The 24,934-nt window shown below is 46.4% G+C and overlaps 1 long non-coding RNA gene across 1 annotated transcript in view; it reads right to left on the reverse strand.

Annotated features, from left to right (window-relative positions):
* Positions 1–617: 617 nt before the first annotated feature.
* The window catches only part of LOC120994845, a 29,069-nt gene continuing 4,752 nt past the window's right edge, over positions 618–24,934 (reverse strand). Inside the window, exons 2-3 of the long non-coding RNA XR_005777481.1 lie at positions 1,274–1,327; positions 618–707 (exon numbers count right to left, since the gene is read on the reverse strand). This is a non-coding gene — a long non-coding RNA (uncharacterized LOC120994845). The remainder of the gene's footprint in view (positions 708–1,273; positions 1,328–24,934) is intronic.

The raw sequence follows: 24,934 nt of genomic DNA on the forward strand, positions 1-24,934 counted from the left end.
GGAAAGACAAAAACCACAGGTGGAACCTAAATTAACAGGCAACCTGTGGCCAGCAGGCTGCCTGTATTTATAGTGGGGAGTGAGGGTCATGTGACGTGGCCAGCGTCACATGACCGACAGACCAACCAGTCGAGCACCGAGTGATCAGCTCGGCGCTCAAGGCAGACTTAGGAGCAGGGGGCCTCCCAGCTAGCAAAGCCGCCCTGGGAACGAGGTCAAACACAGATCCTCGCTCCAGAAGCTAAGCAGCAGGTCTGCGGCTAATGGGAGACCGAGTGCACCTTCGGAACCCCGTTACAATTTTATTGCCACAAGTTCTGGCAGACAGTTTTGCCATGGCAAATGATAGAAATAAAACGGACGCGGATGACAATCCGATGTGCCTCCACGTTTTTTAGCGGACCCATTGACCTGAATGGGTCCGCGAACCGTTTTCCGTTAAAATAATAGGACAGGTTATATTTTTTTGACGGACTGGAACCACGGATCACGGACGCGGATGGCAAACGGTGCATTAGCCGAGATTTCCACGGACCCATTGAAAATCAATGGGTCCGCAGAAAATCACGAAAAACGGTGCAACGGACACGGAACACAACAACGGTCGTGTGCATGAGGCCTGATACTTCAAATCAGTGTCCGGATGAAGTCAGAACTTCTTAAGAAACGTCTTTTATTCCCACACAATGCCTTTATCAAGCCTGCTCCTGACAAAGATACATGAAAAATATTCACTATGGATTGAGATGTATGGATTTTATTCGCTGCTCTTTTTGGGTTCATGAGTCCAGTGGGTGGTCCTAAGACTGCGAGCTTTATCTGTGTGAGCATGCGCCTAGAGATAGGGCCCTTTTAAAGCTCTCCGCTCTGCTTAAGGCCCCTTTCACACGGGCGAGAATTCAGCACGGGTGCAATGCGTGAGGTGAACGCATTGCACCGGCACTGAATCCGGACCCGTTCACTCCAATGGGGCTGTGCACATGAGCAGTGATTTTCACGCATCACTTGGGCGTTGCGTGAAAATCGCAGCAAGCTCTATATTGTGTGTTTTTCACGCAACGCAGGCCCAATAGAAGTGAATGGGGCTGCATGAAAATCACAAGCAAGCGATTTTCATGCATGGTTGCTAGGAGACGATCGGGATGGGGACCCGATCTTTATTATTTTCCCTTATAACATGGTTATAAGGGAAAATAATAGCATTCGTATTACAGAATGCTAAGTAAATTAGGGATGGAGGGGTAAAAAAATAAAATAAAAACATTTAACTCACCTCATCCACTTGTTCATGCAGCCCGGCTTGTCTTCTTTCTTCTTCTTTGAGGACCTGGGAGGAAAAGGACCTTTGGTGACGTCACTGCGCTCATCACATGGTCCATCACCATGGTGATGGACCATGTGACAAGCGCAGTGACGTCACCAAATGTCCTTTTCCTCCCAGGTCCTCAAAGAAGAAGAAAGAAGAAAAGCCGGGCTGCGCAAACAAGTGGATGCGGTGAGTTTAATTATATATATATTTTTAACAATCTAGTTCTAACAAAGCTAGAACCAGCCCTGTACCTCCAGAGATCTCCTGATTCATTGCTCCAATTGCTCTGCTAGATTTATTTCTAGCTGGCATTTCAGGGGGCGTGCCCTTTCTCAGGGGACGTATCCTTTCTTAGGGGACGTGTCCTTTCTCAAGGTGTGTACCCCTTCTGCTGCAGCTGGTCCTTTTCCTCCCAGGTCCTCAAAGAAGAAGAAAGAAGACAAGCCGGGCTGCGCGAACAAGTGGATGCGGTGAGTTAAATTTTTATTTTTTTAACCCCTCCATCCCTAATTTACTTAGCATTCTGTATTAAGAAAGCTATTATTTTCCCTTATAGCCATGTTAAAAGGGAAAATAATAAAATCTACACAACACCTAACCCGAATTTCTGTGAAGAAGTCAGGGTTCGGGGTCTGGGTACCAAACATGCTGATTTTTCTCACGCATGTGCAAAATGCATTAAAATGCTTTGCACTCGTACGGAAAAATCGCACATTTTCCCGCAACGCACCCGCATCTTCTCCGGCCCTCACACACGACGCCCGTGTGAAAGAGGCCTGACAGTAGGCAATTGGTTGCCTCTTGGCCCATGTAAAAAGGCCTTAAAGTGGTTATCCCATGATTAAAGTAAAAAATGAAAATCAGACATCATAGAGTACCTGACAATCTAGTTCTAACAAAGCTAGAACCAGCCCTGTACCTCCAGAGATCTCCTGATTCATTGCTCCAATTGCTCTGCTAGATTTATTTCTAGTTGGCAGCTCAGGGGGCGTGCCCTTTCTCAGGGGACGTATCCTTTCTCAGGGGACGTGTCCTTTCTCAAGGTGTGTACCCCTTCTGCTGCAGCTGGTGACAGTTGAAGAATGGAACTGAGCATGTGCATCTACCTCAGTGAGGTGGATGGAGAAATAAAAAAAAGCAATCAGCAGTTGGCGCTACAAAAATAGATTTCACTGACTACGGGCCCATTCATATAACCGTAGTGCTTTGTGAATCCGCAAATTGTGGATCTGCAAAACACGGATACCGGCCGTGTGCATTCCACAATTTGCAGACTGCACATGGCCGCAACCATAATAGAAAATGCCTATTCTTGTACGCAATTGCTGACAAGAATAGGCCAAGCTCTACCTTTTCCGTAGAACCGCGTAGCAGAACCACAGATGCGGACAGCACACGGTGTGCTGTCTGCATATTTTGGAGCCCCATTGAAATGAATGGGTCCGAACCCGTTTACGCAAAATTGTTGAACAGATGCGGACTCATTCATATGGCCGTCTGAATGAGCCCTATCTTAGTGACTAGCCTAAATTTTTAATTACATGGAATTACAAAAGTATTTAGATCCAGGTGCTGATTTGAAAACTGTAGAATATTTTTCTTGGAACAACCCCATAAATTTTTTATTTTTTTTTACTGATGATCACCTATCCTCAATAGGCCATCAGTATCTGATTGGTGGGGGTCCAACATCTGAGACCCCCATGGATCAGCTGTTTGAGAAGGCGACGGCACTTAGTAGTGCTGTGGCGGTCTCCAGCTTTTCCTAGGCCATGTGATGTCATGGTCATCGGTCACATGGCCTATGGCAGCTCAGCCCCATTCAAGTGAATGGTGCTGAGCTGCGATATCAAGGACAGCCACTATAGAATGTACGGCGCTGTGCTTAGTGAGCAGAGAGAAGGCCGCGGTGCTACTGCAAGTGCCGGTGCCTTCTCAAATAGCTGATTGGCAGGGGTCCCGGGTGTCGGACCCCATCGATTAGATACCGATGGCCTATCAAGAGTATAGGTCATCAGTAAAAAAAACACTTGGAAAGCCTCTTTATATGGATCTGCCACAACCCCTTTAAGGCTGCATTACAGAACGTGCTACCAGGTTTTATCTTGTGTTTGATGTCACTGTAATTGAAGTATGGTTTAGATTGGACATATGTAGATGTTATGGACTGCTGAACAAGAAACATGGTGAACAGAGTTCTTCCTCCTTATAAATGGAAAGCGTAAATCCTTCATATAGGCAGAGGGCCATGAAGAAACATCCTCCGTGGTGGCACCTTAAATGAAAAATGTTCAAGGAGGAAACATTGTTCAAGAGACATCTGCTCTGTGACCACATCCTGTCATGTTTGACATAAATACATCTCACTTCATTATGCAGCAGTGTTGGTAACTTCAAGAAATTTCTACCGCATTGTGCACCTCTATAAGTTACATGCTTCATTATATTTTACCTAGTCACCCTAGTTGCCCAGTCACTGGCTGACTGACATTGTGATGTAGTAATCTTAGGTGTTTCGGAGCCTCCATTGTGGGTTCTATCAGCCGTTCAGGTCATTTTTATAGTTACCGAGCTGAGTTAACAGACTTTAAAATGGTCCCATTCAATTGTATGGGGGGGTGCCGGTCAGTAAAAACGGACGTGATAGAACATGTTCTATTTTTTGATGTCAGTTATTCACTAGCCGTAAAAAATAAATAAAAAGAAAACGCTGTGTGAATAACCCCATAGACTATCACTGTTCTTAAAGCTGACGTGTAGTGGCTTAGGCCTCTTTCACACGGGCGTTGCGGAAAAATGTGCGGGTGCATTGCGGGAACACCCGCGATTTTTCCGCACGAGTGCAAAACATTGTAATGCGTTTTGCACTCGCGTGAGAAAAATCGTGCGTGTTTGGTACTCAAACCCGAACTTCTTCACAGAAGTTAGGGCTTGGGATCGGTGTTCTGTGGATTGTATTATTTTCCCTTATAACATGGTTATAAGGGAAAATAATAGCATTCTGAATACAGAATGCAAAGTAAAATAGCACTGGAGGAGTTAAAAAAAAATAAAAAATTTTTTAACTCACCTTAATCCACTTGCTCGCGTAGCCCGGCATCTCCTTGTGATTCACCATGGTAAAAGATCATGTGACGTACCATGTGATGACCGGAGTGACGTCATCACAGGTCCTTGAACTATAATTAATGCTCACCACAGGTCCTTCAACAAAGGAGACACAAGGAGATGCCGGGCTACGCGAGCAAGTGGATTAAGGTGAGTTAAATTTATTTTTTTATTTTTTTAACCCCTCCAGTGCTATTTTACTTTGCATTCTGTATTCAGAATGCTATTATTTTCCCTTATAACCATGTTATAAGGGAAAATAATAATGATCGGGTCTCCATCCTGATCGTCTCCTAGCAACCGTGCGTAAAAATCGCACCGCATCCGCACTTGCTTGCGGATGCTTGCGATTTTCACGCAACCCCATTCACTTCTATGGGGCCTGCGTTGCGTGAAAAACGCAGAATATAGAACATGCTGCGATTTTCACGCAACGCATAAGTGATGCGTGAAAATCACCGCTCATGTGAACAGCCCCATAGAAATGAATGGGTCGGTATTCAGTGCGGGTGCAATGCGTTCACCTCCCGCATCGCATCCGCGCGGAATACTCGCTCGTGTGAAAGGGGCCTAAGGGTGCATTTACACCACTGTATGTATTTTGCGGTCTGCAAAACACAGATCCACAAAAGATGATGTCCATGTGATGTCCATGTTGCATCCGTTTTTTTGCAGATCTATTATAACAATGCTGTCCTCATTTTTTGCGGACCCATTGAAATGAATGGGTCTGCATCCTATTTACAGAAAAATGCAGATCGTATGTGGACCAAAAATACGTTGTGTGAATGGGGCCTTAACAGTAAAGATACCACAACCACCATCTACCCAATTTAAAAAAATGCAGTCACCACAATCAGTTCTCAAACAGCTAATCGGCGGGGATTCTGGGTGTCGAACCCCCATCAGATACTGATGACCTATATGGGATAGTTACAAAATCTCAGAAAACCCCTTTAAAGGGGGTTTTCAGTCTTTTAAAACTGAGAACCTATCTTAAAGGGGTTTTCTAGGCTCTTGATAATGATGACCTATCCTCAGGGTAGGTCATCAATATCTGATCGCTGAGGGTCTGACACCCCACTCCCCCACTAGCTGTTCCCTGCAGCCTCCGGTAATGAAACTAGCACTTTCAATGGAATAGGAAGCACAGCTCCGTTCAAAGTGTAGTGGCCGTACTGGGTTACTGCAGCTCAGTAGCCATTTAGGTCACTGAGAGCTGAGCTGCAGTACCCAGCACGGCCACTACACTTTGAATGGAGCTGTGCATCCATTCACAGTGCTTCTTCCAGCGGCGGAGGTGTACAGGTGAAACTCGAAAAATTAGAATATTGTGCAAAAGTTCTTTTATTTCAGTAATGCAACTTAAAATTAGAATTTTGTGAAAAGGTTCAATATTCTAGGCTCAAAGTGTCACACTCTAGTCAGCTAATTAGTCCATACCCCATGAGCAAAGGGTACCTGAAATTGTGACTTTCATAAGCTGTAAGCCATAATCATCCAAATTATAACAAATAAAGGCTTGAAATATCTCGCTTTCCATGTAATGAGTCTATCTCATATATTAGTTTCACCTTTTAAGTTGCATTACTGAAATAAATGATATTCTAATTTTTTGAGTTTCACCTGTACAGCTCTAAGATTTGTGCAGGGAGCTGAAAAAACCACTTAGAAAGAAAACTAATCAAAACATAAGAAAAACTTCCCAAAAATGTCCTGTCTGAACACAGTATGATGTAAACTTGAGTGTCTGATTTCAATAGTAATTTTATAAGTAATGATTTCTGGTAATAAAATAAGGAAATAAGACAATGTTGCTGAATTTTACACGGCTGCATATTTACAATATGGTATACAGGAAATGGTTAGAGGTCGAGAAGGAAGGAAAGTTTCTTAATAAGTTGCGTTGCAAAATTCTGGACATATTTGTCACATTTTAAAGTGACTCTCCAGGGACTCTCTATGGTTCACTCGACTCAGTATGTATGTAAGGCTATGTTCACATCATGTTTGTGATGTCCGTTTACTCGCTAAACATATCCATAGAGTTGCATTAGCCAGACGGAGGACAAAAGAGTATCTTCGTATTCATCCGCTTTGGCTGGTATACCACAAATAACAAAAACAATAACATAGTAGACGGTGCTATTCCATATAACGGTATCCGGGAATAAAAAGTATACTGTATGTTAAACATATAGGGGGTAATTTATCACGCCCTGCACTCCAGAATTCTGGCTTCAAAAAGTCACAAAATAGTGGCTTTGCGACTTTTTGGGTCCTTTGTGTATACATTTTGCAACTTTTTACATTGTTACACCACTGACTCCAGTGGGCATGGTTAGCTATGATAATGAGTTTCACTCCCAATTTACCATGATACTTTGTAAAAAGTCGTAAAACAGGCGCAAAATCACTCCTCTGCAAGGGTAACACAGGAAAAATGGAGTAACATTTCTAGACAAAAGTGGGACATTTGAGAAATTTGGTGAAAAGTACTCCAACTCTGACTCGGGCGAAACTGACTTCAAATATTCCCCTCATGATAAATTACCTCCATAGTTTTTTTTTTTTTTTTTACAAAGGACTCTATGGGTGACGGATGCTGCTGTATGGTATCTCTTAGAGGCATCCGTTTAACATACACATCTTGGTGTCTATGATAAATAGAGGCCATAAACGTAATGTGAACAAAGCCTAACAATTAACAACTACCATAGAAGTTTGCACTGTATCATCAGTCTTCCTTTGCTGTACTGGATATCAGCTCTCCATGCAATGACTTTTAGAGTTGTCTACCTGATTATTTCTTTTGTTCTGAACAACTTATCCAAAAATCACAGGTGATGGCCAGGAGCGTAACTAAACACTCATGGGCCCTGGTGCAAGAGTTCAGCTTGGGCCCACCTTCCCTCAGTGCTTTGTGGCCAGGGGCAGGGGAGCACATAGCCTTCATGTTGTCTGAGGCAAAAATTGAATCAGCACCCCCACCTAACCCCTTCCTTCCAGCCAGAGGTATAACTTGACCTGCATGCCCTTTTTATAATACCAATGTCTTCTTATGTGGCACAAGGGTCTTTGGGCCACGTCAGAGATCCTGGGCCCAGTAGCGATTGCTACCCTGCACCCCTACAGGTTCGCCCCCGGTGATGGCCTCGTACATACTCACCACACCCCATTTTCAATAACTGCTGTCAGCGGCATAAAAACAGCTTAAAAAAAAGTTACAACGAAAAAAGTTGCAATAGCATTTAAAAAGTTTTAAAACATCAAAAAAGGCAAAGGGGGAAATGATAAATTTTACCCACAATTTTCTACTTTTTTCAGAATGTCTGGAATTTTACTGGCAATTGGCAACCCTGCTGACTCCTCGGTGAGCCTGCGATAGACTTATGTCATGGAATCAGCAAATCTGAGGCGGCAGAGCGGAGATAAGAGAGCAGCCTGAAGCAATGATGAGCTGGGGTGTGTCTCAGACTACGGCTTATTGCACACGACAGTATATTTTCACGGTCCGCAAAACGGGGTCCCGTTTTTCCGTGACCGTTTTTTCGTCCGTGGGTCTTCCTTGATTTTTGGAGGATCCACGGACATGAAAAAAAAGTCGTTTTGGTGTCCGCCTGGCCGTGCGGAGCCAAACGGATCCGTCCTGAATTACAATGCAAGTCAATGGGGACGGATCCGTTTGATGTTGACACAATATGGTGCCATTTCAAACGGATCCGTTCCCATTGACTTTCAATGTAAAGTCTGGAGTCCCTTTTATACCATCTGATCGGAGTTTTCTCCAATCCGATGGTATATTTTAACTTGAAGCGTCCCCATCACCATGGGAACGCCTCTATGTTAGAATATACTGTCGGATATGAGTTAGATCGTGAAACCTCATTTCCGACAGTATATTCTAACACAGAGGCGTTCCCATGGTGATGGGGACGCTTCTAGTTAGAATATACTACAAACTGTTTACATGACTGCCCCCTGCTGCCTAGCAGTATCCGATCTCTTACAGGGGGCCGTGATCAGCACAATTAACCCCTCAGGTGCCGCACCTGAAGGGGTTAATTGTACTATCATATACCCCTGTAAGAGATCAGGGCTGCCAGGCAGCAGGGGGCAGACCCCCCCCTCCCCAGTTTGAATATCATTGGTGGCCAGTGCGGCCCCCTCCCTTCCTCCCTCTATTGTAATAATTCGTTGGTGGCACAGTGTGCGCCACCCCGCCCCCCCCCCCTTCCTCCCTCTATTGTAATAAATCGTTGGTGGCACAGTGTGCGCCCCCCATCGGCCCCCCCTCCCTCTATAGCATTAACAACATTGGTGGCCAGTGTGCGGCCTCCCATCTCCCCCCCCCCCCCCATCATTGGTGGCAGCGGAGTTCTAGCAATAGTACAATAGTAAAAGATTAATACTTACCTGGGAGCTGCGATGTGCGTGTCCGGCCGGGAGCTCCTCCTACTGGTAAGTGACAGTTCATTTAGCAATGCGCCGCACAGACCCTGTCACTTACCAGTAGGTGGAGCTCCCGGCCGGACACGAACATCGCAGCAGCAGCCAGCAGCAGGTAAGTATGAATCTTCTACTATTGTACTATTGCTAAGTAACCATGGCAACAGTCCTGGTTGCCATGGTTACCGATCGGAGCCCCAGCGATTAAACTGGGACTCCGATCGGAACTCCGCCGCCACCAATGATGGGGGGGGGGGGGGGAGATGGGAGGCCGCACACTGGCCACCAATGTTGTTAATGCTATAGAGGGAGGGGGGGCCGATGGGGGGCGCACACTGTGCCACCAACGAATTATTACAATAGAGGGAGAGAGGGGGGGGGGGGCGCACACTGTGCCACCAACGATTTATTACAATAGAGGGAGAGAGGGGGGGGGCGCACACTGTGCCACCAACGAATTATTACAATAGAGGGAGGGGGGGGGGGGCGCACACTGTGCCACCAACGAATAATTACAATAGAGGGGGGGGGGGGGCCGCACTGGCCACCAATGATATTCAAACTGGGGAGGGGGGGAGGGTCTGCCCCCTGCTGCCTGGCAGCCCTGATCTCTTACAGGGGATATGAGAGTACAATTAACCCATTCAGGTGCCGCACCTGAAGGGGTTAATTGTGCTGATCACGGCCCCCTGTAAGAGATAGGGTGCTGCCAGGCAGCAGGGGGCAGTCTTGTACACAGTTTGTAGTGTATTCTAACTAGAAGCGTCCCATCACCATGGGAACGCTTCTGTGTTAGAATATACTGTCGGTTCTGAGTTTTCACGAAGTGAAAACTCAGCTATGAAAAAGCTTTTATGCAGACGGATCTTCGGATCCGTCTGTATAAAAACTAACCTACGGCCACGGATCACGGACACGGATGCCAATCTTGTGTGCATCCGTGTTCTTTCACGGACCCATTGACTTGAATGGGTCCGTGAACCGTTGGCCGTGAAAAAAATAGGACAGGTCTTATTTTTTTCACGGCCAGGAAACACGGATCTCGGATGCGGCTGCAAAACGGTGCATTTTCCGTTTTTTCCACGGACCCATTGAAAGTCATGGGGTCCGCGAAAAAAAACGGAAAACGGCACAACGGCCACGGGTGCACACAACGGTCGTGTGAAAGAGGCCTACCTCAGACTCCCTGTGGGCAGTGTAACTGAACTGTAGTCACAGATAAACTTCTCTGCTGAGCTAGAAATCAGCCAAGGAGCAAGGTGCGTGGGAACAATAGGTGATCGACCCCTATGGGCACTGCCCTTCAGCTCCTCAATAGAGTTACTTTAAATCTTTAAATGTCTGATTCATGTACAAGTATTAAAGGGAGTCTTTCACCTATACTGACCGTTATAGAACACTAACACCATCATCAGCATTATAGTCCCCATATGTGAATGCCACTTACCGTATAGCTGTCCGTCGCTTATTGTCTTCAAAAAACACTTTTATTCAATATGAAAATTAGGTCTGAAGGTGCCCAGGGGCGGCGTTCAAGCGGCCGGAGCCCAGGCCCCTCGTCGCTATTCATCTGAAACCCCTCCCCTTTCACCACTCTGGCCCGCCCTAGGTTCTTCCGATTACCTTCTCCCTTCAGTGTGAAATGCAGCGCCGTGCATCCGAATCCCCGCTCCTGCGCACAGCATTACCGATTATGGGCATCTGCATCCGAGCGTTTATTGCGCATGCGCCGGCCCCAACATCCCTATCTAGCCGGCGGAAGTAGCCGCTGGCTAGATCGGGATGTTGGGGTCGGCGCATGCGCAATAAATGCTCGGATGCCGATGCCCATAATGGGTAATGCTGTGCGCAGGCACGGTGATAATCAGCCTCCATGCCTCAGATCAGCAGCCCCCAGCCTCAGATCACTAGCTCCCAGCCGCAGATCACCAGTCCCCATGCCTCATAACACATAAAATAAAAAAATCCACTTACCTCTTCTACGCCGCCGCTCCTCGCCTCCAGCGCTCTCTCTTCTTCTTCCTCCCGTCGGCTGTGCTGTGACCCGACACACACAGAGTGAGGTGACAGAGCACCTGCACGCTGTGCGCAGCGAACGACAGAGGAACAGGAAGCGGTGAGTACAGACTGCTTCCCAGTCCTCCGGTACTCTTTAGTATTCGTCCCATAAGACGGAACAATACTGTCCGTACCCTTTATACTAGAGTCTTCTAGAGAGTACAACTATTCTAATGCAGCCAAATCCAGGGTGCGCACACTGTTTAAAAACTTATCACATGCTGCCCCCCGACATGTTTTGCCAACTCATTGGCGTTTTCAGGGGTTGCGGGCAGTCTGCTAGTGAAGGAGGGGACATGTGATAAGTTTAAACAGTGTGCGCACCCTGGATCTGGCTGCATTTGAATAGTTGTACTATCCAGAAGACTCTAGTATAAAGGGTACGGACAGTATTGTTCTGTACCGCTACAGATCCCTTTGCACCGCGAGCAAATAGCGGGTGTCTATTTGTCCATCAGCAGTCTCTAGGGTGGCGTAGCTGATAGTTTTTAAACATATGAAAAATAAAGGAATGATTTTATGATGAGAAATAAACGTTATGTGCCTAGGCCACGTGAACGTGGAGTAACATGGCCTTGGCAAAGAAAAAGATAATCCCAGTTTATATTAATCCTAAAGTTGTCTTCTGCAGTCAAGCTGTTAAAATCCCAATTCTTCTTTTTGCTTAATTTCTGGAAATGATAGGTGACAAGCAATATGGCTGCCATTACAACTTCTGCATGGGTTGCTAATCTACACTGAAATTATGCAAATACAGTGATCATTCATTAGGGTACAGCCACACGGTCAGGTTTTTGGATCCAGTTTTGGAAGCCAAAAATCAGGAATGGATCATAAAAGTAGAGAAAGTATAAAGGACAGATACTTCATACAACAGGGCCTGAATGTCCAGCAGAAGAAAACCAAAGGGGTCATCCAGGATTTTACTATTGATGGCCCATCCTCAGGTCCATCACGCCACACCTCTGACAATCAGCTGGTAGAGTATCTAAGTTGATGTTCGAACTACATAGCTCCATCCATTGTGTAGTGGACAGAGCTGAAATGAATGGGAGCAGAGCTGTATGTCCACTACACAATGGCCAGAGCCAAGCAGTTCTAGCATAGACTTCTGGCTCTGGGACTACTCTTACACGGCTGATCGGTGGGGATGTGGGAAGTTGGACCTCTGCTGATTAGATATTGATGACCTGAGGATAGGCTATTGATAATAAAATCCACGATAACTCTTTAAGAACATATTCACTTGGTGCTGTTGTCATGTCATTTGCCACAAATTGCTGCGGTTCACGGTGTTACAGCATAACCGAATCACTTGCCCTGATGGGCTTAGGGAACCCCAGTCTGACGCTGTGGTTATCAGAATATCAGTGGCTGGGCACTCGGGTAACATAATGTGTAAAGCTGAAAAAAGTCATCCGTCCATCCAGTTAGGCCTTCACATGTGGGTGATGACATCAGTGACAAGAAGGTCCAGTTAGGCTTGGACTGGCCCACCGGGGAGGCGGGGGATTCCTCGGTGGGACCCCAGTCTTCTGAGCCCTGAGATAAGATGGAGGAGTAAATATTTCTCCTTTCTCAGGAGATATAATTATTGTAGCGACTTTGGCAGTATCGCACAGGGATGCAGCCTCCTACTGGTGTAAATTGTACAGGAGGCCCCGCAGTAACATAGTACATAAGGCCGAAAAAAGACATTTGTCCATCCAGTTCGGCCTGTTATCCTGCATGTTGATCCAGAGGAAGGCAAAAAACCCTGTGAGGTAGAAGCCAATTTTCTCCACTTTAGGGGAATAAAAAATTCCTTCCCGACTCCAATCAGGCAATCAGAATAACTCCCTGGATCAACGACCCCTCTCTAGTAGCTATAGCCTGTAATATTATTACACTCCAGAAATACATCCAGGCCCCTCTTGAATTCCTTTATTGTACTCACCATCACCACCTCCTCAGGCAGAGAGTTCCATAGTCTCACTGCTCTTACCGTAAAGAATCCTTTTCTATGTTTGTGTACAAACCTTCTTTCCTCCAAACGCAGAGGATGTCCCCTCGTCACAGTCACAGTCCTGGGGATAAATAGATGATGGGATAGATCTCTGTACTGACCCCTGATATATTTATACATAGTAATTAGATCTCCCCTCAGTCGTCTTTTTTCTAAAGTGAATAACCCTAATTTTGATAATCTTTCAGGGTACTGTAGTTGCCCCATTCCAGTTATTACTTTAGTTGCCCTCCTCTGAACCCTCTCCAGCTCTGCTATGTCTGCCTTGTTTACAGGAGCCCAGAACTGTACACAGTACTCCATGTGTGGTCTGACTAGCGATTTGTAAAGTGGTAGGACTATGTTCATATCACGGGAATCTATGCCCATTCTGATGCAACCCATTATCTTGTTGGCCTTGGCAGCAGCTGCCTGACACTGGTTTTTGCTGCTTAGTTTGCTGTTTATTAAAATTCCTAGATCCTTTTCCATGTCAGTGTTACCGAGTGTTTTACCATTTAGTATGTACGGGTGACTTGCATTTTTCCTTCCCATGTACATAACCTTACATTTGTCAGTGTTAAACCTCATCTGCCACTTATCTGCCCAAGCCTCCAATCTATCCAGATCCCTCTGTAGTAGTATACTGTCCTCATCAGTGTAAATTACTTTACACAGTTTAGTGTCATCTGCGAAAATTGATACTTTACTATGCAAGCCTTCTACAAGATCATTAATAAATATATTGAAGAGAATAGGGCCCAATACTGACCCCTGAGGTACTCCACTAGTGACAGTGACCCAATCTGAGTGTGTACCGTTAATAACGACCCTCTGTTTTCTATCACTCAGCCAGTTACTTACCCACTTACAGACGTTTTCTCCCAGTCCGAGCATTCTCATTTTCTATACTAACCTTTTATGTGGTACAGTGTCAAATGCTTTGGAGAAGTCCAGATATACGACATCCATTGATTCGCCGCTGTCAAGTCTAGAACTTACCTCCTCATAGAAACTGATTAAATTAGTCTAACATGACCGATCCCTCACAAAGCCATGCTGATATGGCGTTATTTGCTTATTTCCGTTGAGATGCTCTAATATAGCATCTCTCAGAAAACCTTCAAACAGTTTACCCACAACAGATGTTAAACTTACCAGCCTATAGTTTCCAGGCTCTGTTTTTGGCCCCTTTTTGAATATTGGCACCACATATGCCACGCGCCAATCCTGTGGGACATTCCCTGTCAGTATAGAGTCTGCAAATATCATAAATAAGGGTCTGGCTATGACATTACTTAATTCCTTTAGGATACGGGGGTGTATGTCATCCGGTCCTGGCGATTTGTCTATTTTAATCTTTTTAAGTCGCTGATGTACTTCTTCCTGGGTCAGACAGAACACTTTTAATGGGGAATTTATTTTTGCATTCTGCATGTCATCTGACAATTTATTTTCCTCAGTGAATACATTGGAGAAAAAAATATTTAACAGCTTTGCTTTCTCCTCGTCGCTCTCTGCGACTCCCCCCTCATTACTCTTTAAAGGGCCAACACCTTCAGATTTATACTTTTTAACATTTATATAATTGAAGAACATTTTAGGGTTAGTTTTACTCTCTTTGGCAATTAATCTCTCGGTCTCTAGTTTGGCCGCTTTTATTTGTTTTTTACATGTTCTATTTTTTTCCTTATAGTTTTTCAGTGCTTCCGTGCTACCCTCCTGTTTTAGTGTTTTATATGCTTTCTTTTTGTCATTTATTGCTTTCTTTACAGTTCTATTTATCCACATTGGTTTATTTTTGTTCCTTAACCTTTTATTACCATACGGTATGTACCTCTCACAATGAGATTTTAGGATGTTTTTAAAGATATCCCATTTTGTGTCTGTATTTGTGAGGACTTTGTCCCAGTTAGTTTGGCCTATGGCCTCTCTTAGTTGGCTAAATTTAGCTTTTTTGAAGTTTGGTATTTTTGTTCCTCCCTGTAGAAACGCTCTTTTGAATGATAATTGGAAGGTTATTACTTTATGGTCACTATTTCCCAGGTGTCCCCCAACCTGCACGTCTGTTGTTCTGTCAGGTCTATTGGTTAATACTAAGTCCAGTATGGCCGTCCCTCTAGTCGGGTCCTGAACCAGTTGGGAAAGGTAATTGTCTTTGGTTATTGCCACGAACCTGTTTCCCTTATGAGATATACAAGTTTCAGTTTCCCAGTCTATATCTGGGTAGTTGAAGTCCCCCATAATAACCACCTCATTATGATTTGCCGCCTCGTCTATCTCGTTTAGTAGTAGATTTTCTGTGGACTCTGGTATATTAGGTGGTTTATAGTAAACTCCTATTAGTAATTTATTGTTGTTTTTAGCTCCATGTATCTCTACCCACAGTGACTCCACATGTTCATGTCCCTCACTTATATCTTCTCGGACTGTGGGCTTTAGACAGGACTTTATATAAAGGCAGACCCCTCCCCCTCTCCGGTTTTGACGATCCTTTCTAAACAGACTGTAACCTTGTACATTAACTGCCCAGTCATAGCTATCATCCAGCCATGTCTCAGTTATTCCCACTATGTCATAGTCCTCCTCACACATCACTAATTCCAGTTCACCAGTTTTATTAGTCAGGCTTCTGGCATTAGTATACATACATTTGAGAGGTTTATGTATATTTTTTACCCTACACCTTTCCTTCTGAACTGTTCTAGTCCCTCCTTCCATTCCTCCCCCATTCTTATTACCTTGCCCCCGGTCTCTATCTGCACTATCTTCCCCTCCTATAACGTAATTACCCTCCCCCCCAGTCCCTAGTTTAAACACTCCTCCAACCTTCTAGCCATCTTTCTCCCCAGCACAGTATTTTCTAAACTTCCCTCGCTGCTGGCAGTGAAGGAGGAGAGAACATGTATGGCCATCCTCCTGCCCTCCCTGCTGTCAGAAAACTGTGGCTGCTGGAGAGAAGGACTCCTCTGTGGTGCTGGGCTGATTTCTCAGGTGTGTGACAGTAGTGAGCTGTAGGAGACTGTAAGGGGGAAATAGGGGATTTGTTTATAGCAGACACAGATCAATGAGTGTGTGCTGCTCTCTGCACAGTTCAGAGTGGCATTGGGGGGACTCTGCCCTATGTCCCCCCAATGCCTCTGCTTTAGGTGCACCCCCATAAGTGCTCCAGATGCCCCCCCAATGCCCCCACTCTAAAAGTACCCCTAATATTAAATCTTCTCCAGTTGCCCCCTAATACCCCTGCTCCAGGATCCCCACTATTACCCTGCCTCAGGTGACCCTAATGCCTCTGCTTTAGGTGCACCCCATAAGTGCCCCAGCTCCAGATGCCCCACTCTAAATGCACCACTAATATTGCCTCTTCTCCAGTTACCCCTGTTCCAGGATCCCCACTAATACCCTGCCTCAGGTGACCCTAATGTCTCTGCTTCAGTTATGACCCTCTGTTTGTGCCCTTTGCTCACGTTGCTCCTCTAGCACCTTTGCTTGGGCTTTGATAAAGGTTGTGACCTGCAAAGGGGGTTGGACTTATGCCCGAAAAATACTGCACAGTGCGTCATATTCTCCAGTATTGACACGTATGGTTTACATGGCGGCAGTGATGATATTCCGTATTTACAGGCATCACTGCTGCCATGTAAAGAGATACTGGTGGTGGAGGATTTAAAGGGGTTGTGCAGGTTTTCAAGTTATCCTCTCCACACCATAGGGCATAACTATATGAATAGTGGGGTCCGATTCTGCAACCCCCACTGATCCCAGGAACGGGTCCTGTTCCCCCTTTTTATGGTGTGACAGGCTACACATACGGCCTGCTGCTCCATTCATTCTCTTTGGGATCACTGGAATTAGCCAACGCTGTACTCGGCCATCTCCGGCGACCCCATAGAGAATGGATGGAGAGGCAGGACATATGCCCGACCTGCCACTCAGTCAAGAAGGGGGATCAGTGGGAGCTCCAGCGTTCAGACCCCCACGGATCACTTAGTTATCCCCGATCCTGTGGATAGAGGATAACTAGAAAAGTGGACATAGGCCCTTTAACAGGCGAGCATTTGTATTTTAGTTTGACACATATTCTGGGCCAGATTCTTAATTATTATATATTTTTTTTACACCCACAGAAAACCTTTAAGGATAGGGAATGTGAAAAGGTGAAACAGGTATGACACGACAGGTGATAAGTGTCTGATTGGTGGGGGTCTGACTGCTGGTACCCCCATGATCAAGGGAACGTGGTCTTAAGACCCTTGTACATAGATTGGTGGTAAATAATGTAATTGAATGTCTCAGGACCCCTTTTTTTCATGATCAGTGGTTGTTCCAGCAGTCAGACCCCAGCAACCTACCTACCTGTAGATAGGCAATAGGTCATTATGGTAGGACAACCCTTTTAAATATACTGTAGATTATGTGCCATCTGAGGCAGTGGCGTCGCCAGGGGGGCCCAGAGGGGGCCACGGCCCCCCCTACATCATGCTGTGCCCCCCCAACTAAAATGACCCCCCCCTAAGTGAGCCGCCGCCGGGCACAGGGAGATGAGCGCTTCCATTGCGCTCATCTCCTTAGTAATCTGCCTGTGCCAGCGGAGGTGCAGGGGAGGGAGAGGCGTGTCCCTTCCCCTTCCTCTGATAGGCTGCAGGCACTAGGCCGGCAGCCTATCAGAGGCCGGCGCAGGCGGGGCGATGATGTCATCGCAATGCCTGAGCCTTACATCGCGGGACACAGGAAGAGTCTGCATCGCTGACACTGAGGTAAGTATAATAAGTGTTTTTTTTTTTTACAATAGTGTTACTGGCACATTGGGGGGGCTTATTACAATGGGGGAGGGCTTATTACAATGAGGGGGGCTTATTACAATGGGAGGGCTTATTACAATGAGGGGGGGTAATTATGGCACATGATGATGGGGGGAACTTAATACTGGCACATGATGGGGGGACTTAATATTGGCACATGATGGGGGGGACTTAATACTGGCACATGATGGGGGGAACTTAATACTGGCACATGATGGGGGGACTTAATATTGGCACATGATGATGGGGGGGACTTAATACTGGCACATGATGGGGGGGACTTAATACTGGCACATGATGATGGGGGGACTTAATACTGGCACATGATGATGGGGGGACTTAATACTGGCACATGATGATGGGGGGACTTAATATTGGCACATGATGGGGGGGACTTAATACTGGCACATGATGGGGGGGCTTAATACTGGCACATGATGGGGGGCTTATTACTGGCACGTGATGGGGGGCTTATTACTGGCACGTGATGGGGCTTATTACTGGCACATTGGGGGGCTTAATACTGGCACGTGATGGGGGGCTTATTACTGGCACGTGATGGGGGGCTTATTACTGGCACGTGATGGGGGCTTATTACTGGCACGTGATGGGGGGCTTATTACTGGCACGTAATGGGGGGCTTATTACTGGCACGTGATGGGGGGCTTATTACTGGCACGTGATGGGGGGCTTATTACTGGCACGTGATGGGGGCTCTTGTTACTGGCACGTGATGGGGGCTTATTACTGGCACATTGGGGGGCTCTTGTTACTGGCAGTGGCACGTTATTGAGGGCACTTATTACTGGCACATTATTGGTGGGCACTATAGGGGCATCTACTGAGGCCACAAAGAAGGGGTGTTTTATATGGGGGGCTCTGTACAGTAGCATTTTATACTGGGACACATTATGGTGGGTACTATGGAGAAGGGGAGACAGGAGTACTATGGAGTCATCTACGGGGGCACTAAGAAGGGGTATTTTATACTTGCAAATTATGGGGGACACTGAGGGCATCTACTGGGGCACGATATATGGGGCATTTTATACTGGTACATTATGGGGGGCACTAGCAGGAAGGGGGAGAGGAGCACTATGGAGGCATTTACTGGGGCACTATATAGGGGTATTTTATACTGGCACATTATGGGGGACATTAGCTCAACTGGGGGCATGAGGGGGTATGTTTTGCACATTATAAAGAGAATTATTTCTACTGGGGGGCATTATGGTGGGTTTTATTACTCCCCCATGGTATGACCCCCTAGTAGCAGCACCAGCCTCTCTCTGCTCTACTATCCCTCTGCCCTTTCTCCAAATCCTTATTATGAAATCTTTCTCATTAGGATAAAACACAACATCAGCTCCGCCGAGCCCCCGGCCAAGTGTTGAAGTGGCGTCCGAGATCCCCAAGGGCCAAGCCAAGTAACTGTAAGTGTTCATGTGAAATATGTTTATTTTATATATGTACACTCCTGTGAGAGGATGTGGATGACACTGTTATAGGGAGGGAGATCTGTGGATGACACTGTTATAGGGAGGGAGATCTGTCGATGACACTGTTATAGGGAGGGAGATCTGTGGATGGCACTGTTATGGAGGGGGAAATGGGGATGATGCTGTCATGGGGTGGATCTGTGGATGACACATATAGCATAAGATGCTATATACGGTATGTGGCATCCACAGATTCCCCCCATAGCAGTGTCATCCACAGATCCCCCTCTCTATAAAAGTGTCATCCACAGACAGCTGGACTTTTCTTCCCTGTTGCGGTTTTAGGTATTGGGTAAAGTATTGTAGCATTTCTAAGCGTACTTGTGTAAATGTATCATTGTTATAGCTGCCCCCCCTACTTTTGTCCTGGCCCCCAGTGTGCCCCCCCAAAATTTGAAAGCTAGAGACGCCACTGATCTGAGGAGGTTACAATTTTATAAATATAATGCCAAAAATGTATGCTTAAAGGGGTTATCTCACTTCAGTAAATGGCATTTATCATGCAGCTAATACGACCACCGTGTAATCCAGCAGCAGTGGCCGTGCTTACACACTATAGGGAAAGGCTGGAAGAGCGCATAGGCCAACACCTTTACCTACAGTGTGCAAGCATGGCCACTGCTGCTGGATTGCAGAGTGGTCAAAACCATGGATACGTGCTGTGTATAATGTGATGGAAAAGAGCCAATATGGAGAATCAGAATACATTAGTAAGTGCCTTGTATTAACTTTCTCTACATGATAAAAGTCATTTTTTGAAGTGAGGCAGCCCCTTTAAGTGTGCTACACTTAATAGGGTTAGAAAAAAAATGTCTTGGTGCGCGCACTGCATGTTTCCTATGGGTGATTGGTGTGTGCTATATATGATCTATGTATCAGTGGTGTATGTGCAGTATGTGACATATGCATCAGTGGCATGTGACCCATGTATAAGTGTCTTGTGTGCCATATGTGTCCAATGAGTGATTGGTGTGCGCTGCATGTGTCTTGTTTCTGACTGACTTAGGCTGGATTCACATGGGCGTGCGAGTGACGTGCGGGAAAAGATGCGGGTGCGTTGCGGGAAAATGCAAAATTTTTCCCCGCGAGTGCAAAGCGTTTTAATGCGTTTTGCACGCACGTGAGAAAAATCGGCATGTTTGGTACCCAGACCCGAACCTGGACTTCTTCACAAAAGTTCGGGTTTGGGTTAGGTGTTGTGTAGATTTTTATTATTAACCATTAACATGGTTATAAGGTAAAATATTAGCATTCTTAATACAGAATGCTTACTAAAATAGGGATGGAGGGATAAAAAAAAAATATATAATAATTTAACTCACCTCATCCATTTGTTCGACCATGTGATGAGCGCAGTGACGTCACCACAGGTCCCTTTCCTCCCAGGTCCTCAAAAAAGAAGACAGAAGAGAAGCTGGGCTGCGCGAACAAGTGGATGAGGTGAGTTAAATTATCCCGATAATAATGATCAGGTCTCCATCCCGATCATCTCCTAGCAACCGTGCGTGAAAATCGCACCGCATCCGCACTTGCTTGCGATTTTCACGCAGCCCCATTCACTTCTATGGGGCCTGCGTTGCGTGGAAAACGCACAATATAGAGCATGCTGCGATTTTCAGGCAACGCACAAGTGATGCGTGAAAATCACCGCTCATGTGCACAGCCCCATAGAAATGAATGGGTCCAGATTCAGTGCGGGTGCAATGCGTTCATCTCGCGCATTGCACCCGCGCGGAAATCTCGCCTGTGTGAAAGAGGCCTTAAGAGCAGGATATCCATATATGTGTAAGGTTACTTTAACACTTGCACTAGCAGTGTCCAACAGGCTGTTCCGGGGGGGGGGGGGGGGGGGGGGGGAACAACCTGCCGGATGCGTGCTTACGCTAGCCCATCGTGCTGCCGGAATTTCACTCCAGTCCCATTCACTATAATGAGGGCTGACCGGAGGTCCGTCCGCAACCCGGCAAACATGCAGAAAGGCGGCCAGACAAAAACTACAGTGGACTTCCAGCGGCACGGTGGGCTAACATTAGCACGGATCCAGCAGGCTGTTCCCCCACCGAAACAATCTGCCAGACCCTGTTACTGCAAGTGTGAAAGTAGCCAAAATTCTGCCACATGTATGTTTGTGCATTTTATCACTGTAAGGGCTCATGAACACGACTGTTGGATGTTTTGCAGTCAGCAAATTGTGGATCCGCAAAACATACCAGGTGTGTACAGTCCACATTATGCGGAACAGAACGGCCAGCCCCTAATAGAACAGTCCTTTCCTTGTCTGCAGTGCCATACCTCTAAGGCAGGGTTCACATCTGAGCGTTTTACAGCGCATTCCTACGCGCTGTAAAACGCTCAACAGGCAAAAACCAATGTTTACCTATGGGCATGGTTCTCACCTGAGCATTTTACAGCGCGTACGAACACGCTGTAAAACGCCCTATGCCCCAAAAAGTACAGGAGCTCCTTTGGGGCGTATTGTGGCAGTTTTTAATTGGATTAATCACACAAACTCGCATACTACGCGCGTTTCCAAAATACAAAAACGCCCGATAAAAACGCCTGTAAACAGCGCATATCGAATACGCTCAGGTGTGAACCCAGCCTTATAGAGGCAGACCACACAGCTGCTATGGGGCCCATAGGGGAAGGGGGCCCGGCTGTGGAGGAAATTCCCCGCCCCCTTATTACCAATAGTGCAACAGCTGTGGTCTAGGGTATTTGCCAAAGCCTCTGGCTCCGCCTTCCAGCTACCCTCACTGCTTCTCCTCAGCAGGCTGTGCTCTGGCTTCCCCCCAGCAAGGCCCCGATCCTACCATGAGGAGATGCCTCTAGCAGCAGCCTGTACATGTCCTCAGGGGCTGCACTGCTGATGAGAGGTCCATTTTTTAGAAGCTACAGCAGGATGTGCTGCTCCCATCAGAAGCCTCCCCAGTGCTCCCCTCCCCCACTCTGCTCCTCTTCCCTGTCCTGGCACACTGCAGAGTCCTCCTCTACTGTTATGTAATCCATGTGCAGCAGTCGGGACAGAGGAAGGGGGGCAGCTGCACTGCCCAGCTGAGAAGAAGATGTCCTCTCATCAATCCTGACTGTTTGCCCTGGTGACCTGCTCAGAAGGTAAGTGTGTGCCAGCGTAAGGCTACTTTCACACTGCCGGATCCAGCAAAAACGCTCCCGTTACTGATAATACAACCATCTGCATCTGTTATGAACGGATCCGGTTGTATTATCTTTAACATAGCCAAGACAGATCCATCATGAACTCCATTGAAAGTCAACTGTTGACGGAGCCGTCATGAACTCCATTGAAAGTCAATGGAGGACGGATGCGTTTTCTATTGTGGCAGATTGTGTCAGAGAAAACGGATCCATCCCTATTGACTTGCATTGGGGGTCATGCCGTATCCGTCCTGCTCTGCATCCCAGAACGGAAATTAAACTTTGCTCTCCGGTCTGGGAACGCAACTAAATGGAACGGAATGCATTTTGGAGCATTCCGTTCAGTTCAGTTTTGTCCCCATTGACAATGAATGGGGACAAAACGGAAGCGTTTATTCAGGTATTGAGCCCCTATGACGGAAATCAATACCGGAAAACTAAAACGCTAGTGTGAAAGTAGCCTTATATATGTGTGTTTACATATATGTACTTATGCCTGTGTAGTGTACTGTATTCTGTATGTATGTGATATATGTGTGTGTAATTGTCTCATGTATCTGTATATATGTTAATGACTGAGTAAATGTATGTATGTGTGTGTACTAGGGTTGTTTCGGGTATCAAATTTTCTATACCCAATCAATACTTTTGTCCCGATATCGATACGACACATCTCTGGTGATCGGCATCTGGTAGAGCAGGGGTCAGCAACCTTCGGCACTTCAGGTGTGGTGAAACTGCAACTCCCAGCATGCACACTTGCTTGGCTGTTCTCAGAACTCCCATAGAAGTGAGTGGAGCATGCTGGGAGTTGTAGTTTCACAACAGCTGGAGTGCCAGAGGTTGCTGATCCCTGTGGCAGAGAACATCCTGCCAGAGTTCACTAATCCTCCACTGTGTATTCTGCCCTTTACCAGGCCGAAACCCTGCTGGTAGTCTGCCATAGTCTATGGCAGGAAAGCTTTAGGTTGTCCAGGCATGCTGGGAGTTTTAGTTTTGCAACAGCTGGAGAGTGCTGGTTGGGCATCCCCGGTGAACGGCAGAATCTAGCAATGCTGGATCTAGTGAACTCTGTCAGGATGTTCTCTGCCGGATACAGTCACCTGAGATATGAATGAAGCCTTAGGGTCCATTCACACGTCCGTAATTTGGGTCCGCATTTTTCCGCAATATGCGGAGCCATTCACTTTCGATGGGGCTGGAACGGATGCAAATCCGTTTTTTCGGGATCTGTTTTTTCGGGATCCGCAATTTCGTTCCTGAAAAAAATATAACATGTCCTATTCTTGTCCACAATTGCGGACCAGAAAAGGCATTTTCTCTTATAGTGTCTGTGATGAGCGGATCCGCAATACACTTACGGACGTGTGAATGGACCCTTAGGGTCCATTCACACGTCCGCAAAATGGGTCCGCATCCGTTCTGCAATTTTGCGGAACGGGTGCAGACCCATTCATTTTCAATAGGGCCGGAATGTGCTGTCCGTATCCGCACTTCCGCATCCGTGCTTCCGTTTCCGCAAAAAAATAGAACATGTCCTATTCTTACGGAGAATACAAATGTGATCGCACTCTATATCCAGCATTCTGCCCTGCCTCCATGCTGGATGAGACATTGGTGTACATTTTGGCCAAAGCGTAATAAGCCACTCACCACGTCAAGGTCGCCTCCATTTGAGTGGTCCCTAACACTAGTTCCCACCTGTTCATGAGCCATGACAGCCACACAAAATCCAGGGAATGCAGGTCAGCGTGCACGCCAAGCACACTCTGCTTTTAACCCCGTCCGGTGCCATTACAGCTTTCATCGGATCCAGGGATGCAAGTACCAACATGCACGCTGAGCCCACCATATACTTCTCCTGGAGCCAAATGGCCACTGGTAGGTTCTATATAAGCACTCAGTTTTATACTGACTTTAAAACCAGCCTCCAGGGCAGACTAACTGGTCAGGTGTGCATGACTGCATGGAGATCGCCACGCCTCCAATACATACTACAAAGAAAATTTTTTGGGGAATTGAGTCAGCACAACCTGTATATAGGTGCAGACCACTATGGCGAAATACATATACAAACGGAGAATACAAATGTGATCGCACTCTACATCCAGCATTCTGCCCTGCCTCCATGCTGGATGAGACATTGGTGTACATTTTGGCCAAAGCGTAATAAGCCACTCACCACGTCAAGGTCGCCTCCATTTGAGTGGTCCCTAACACTAGTTCCCACCTGTTCATGAGCCATGACAGCCACACAAAATCCAGGGAATGCAGGTCAGCGTGCACGCCAAGCACACTCTGCTTTTAACCCCGTCCGGTGCCATTACAGCTTTCATCGGATCCAGGGATGCAAGTACCAACATGCACGCTGAGCCCACCATATACTTCTCCTGGAGCCAAATAGCCACTGGTAGGTTCTATATAAGCACTCAGTTTTATACTGACTTTAAAACCAGCCTCCAGGGCAGACTAACTGGTCAGGTGTGCATGACTCAAAGGAGATCGCCACGCCTCCAATACATACTACAAAGAAAATTTTTGGGGGAATTGAGTCAGCACAACCTGTATA

The sequence above is a fragment of the Bufo bufo genome, chromosome 3 (assembly GCF_905171765.1).
Source record: "Bufo bufo chromosome 3, aBufBuf1.1, whole genome shotgun sequence".
In the NCBI taxonomy this organism is placed as follows: Eukaryota; Metazoa; Chordata; class Amphibia; order Anura; family Bufonidae; genus Bufo; species Bufo bufo.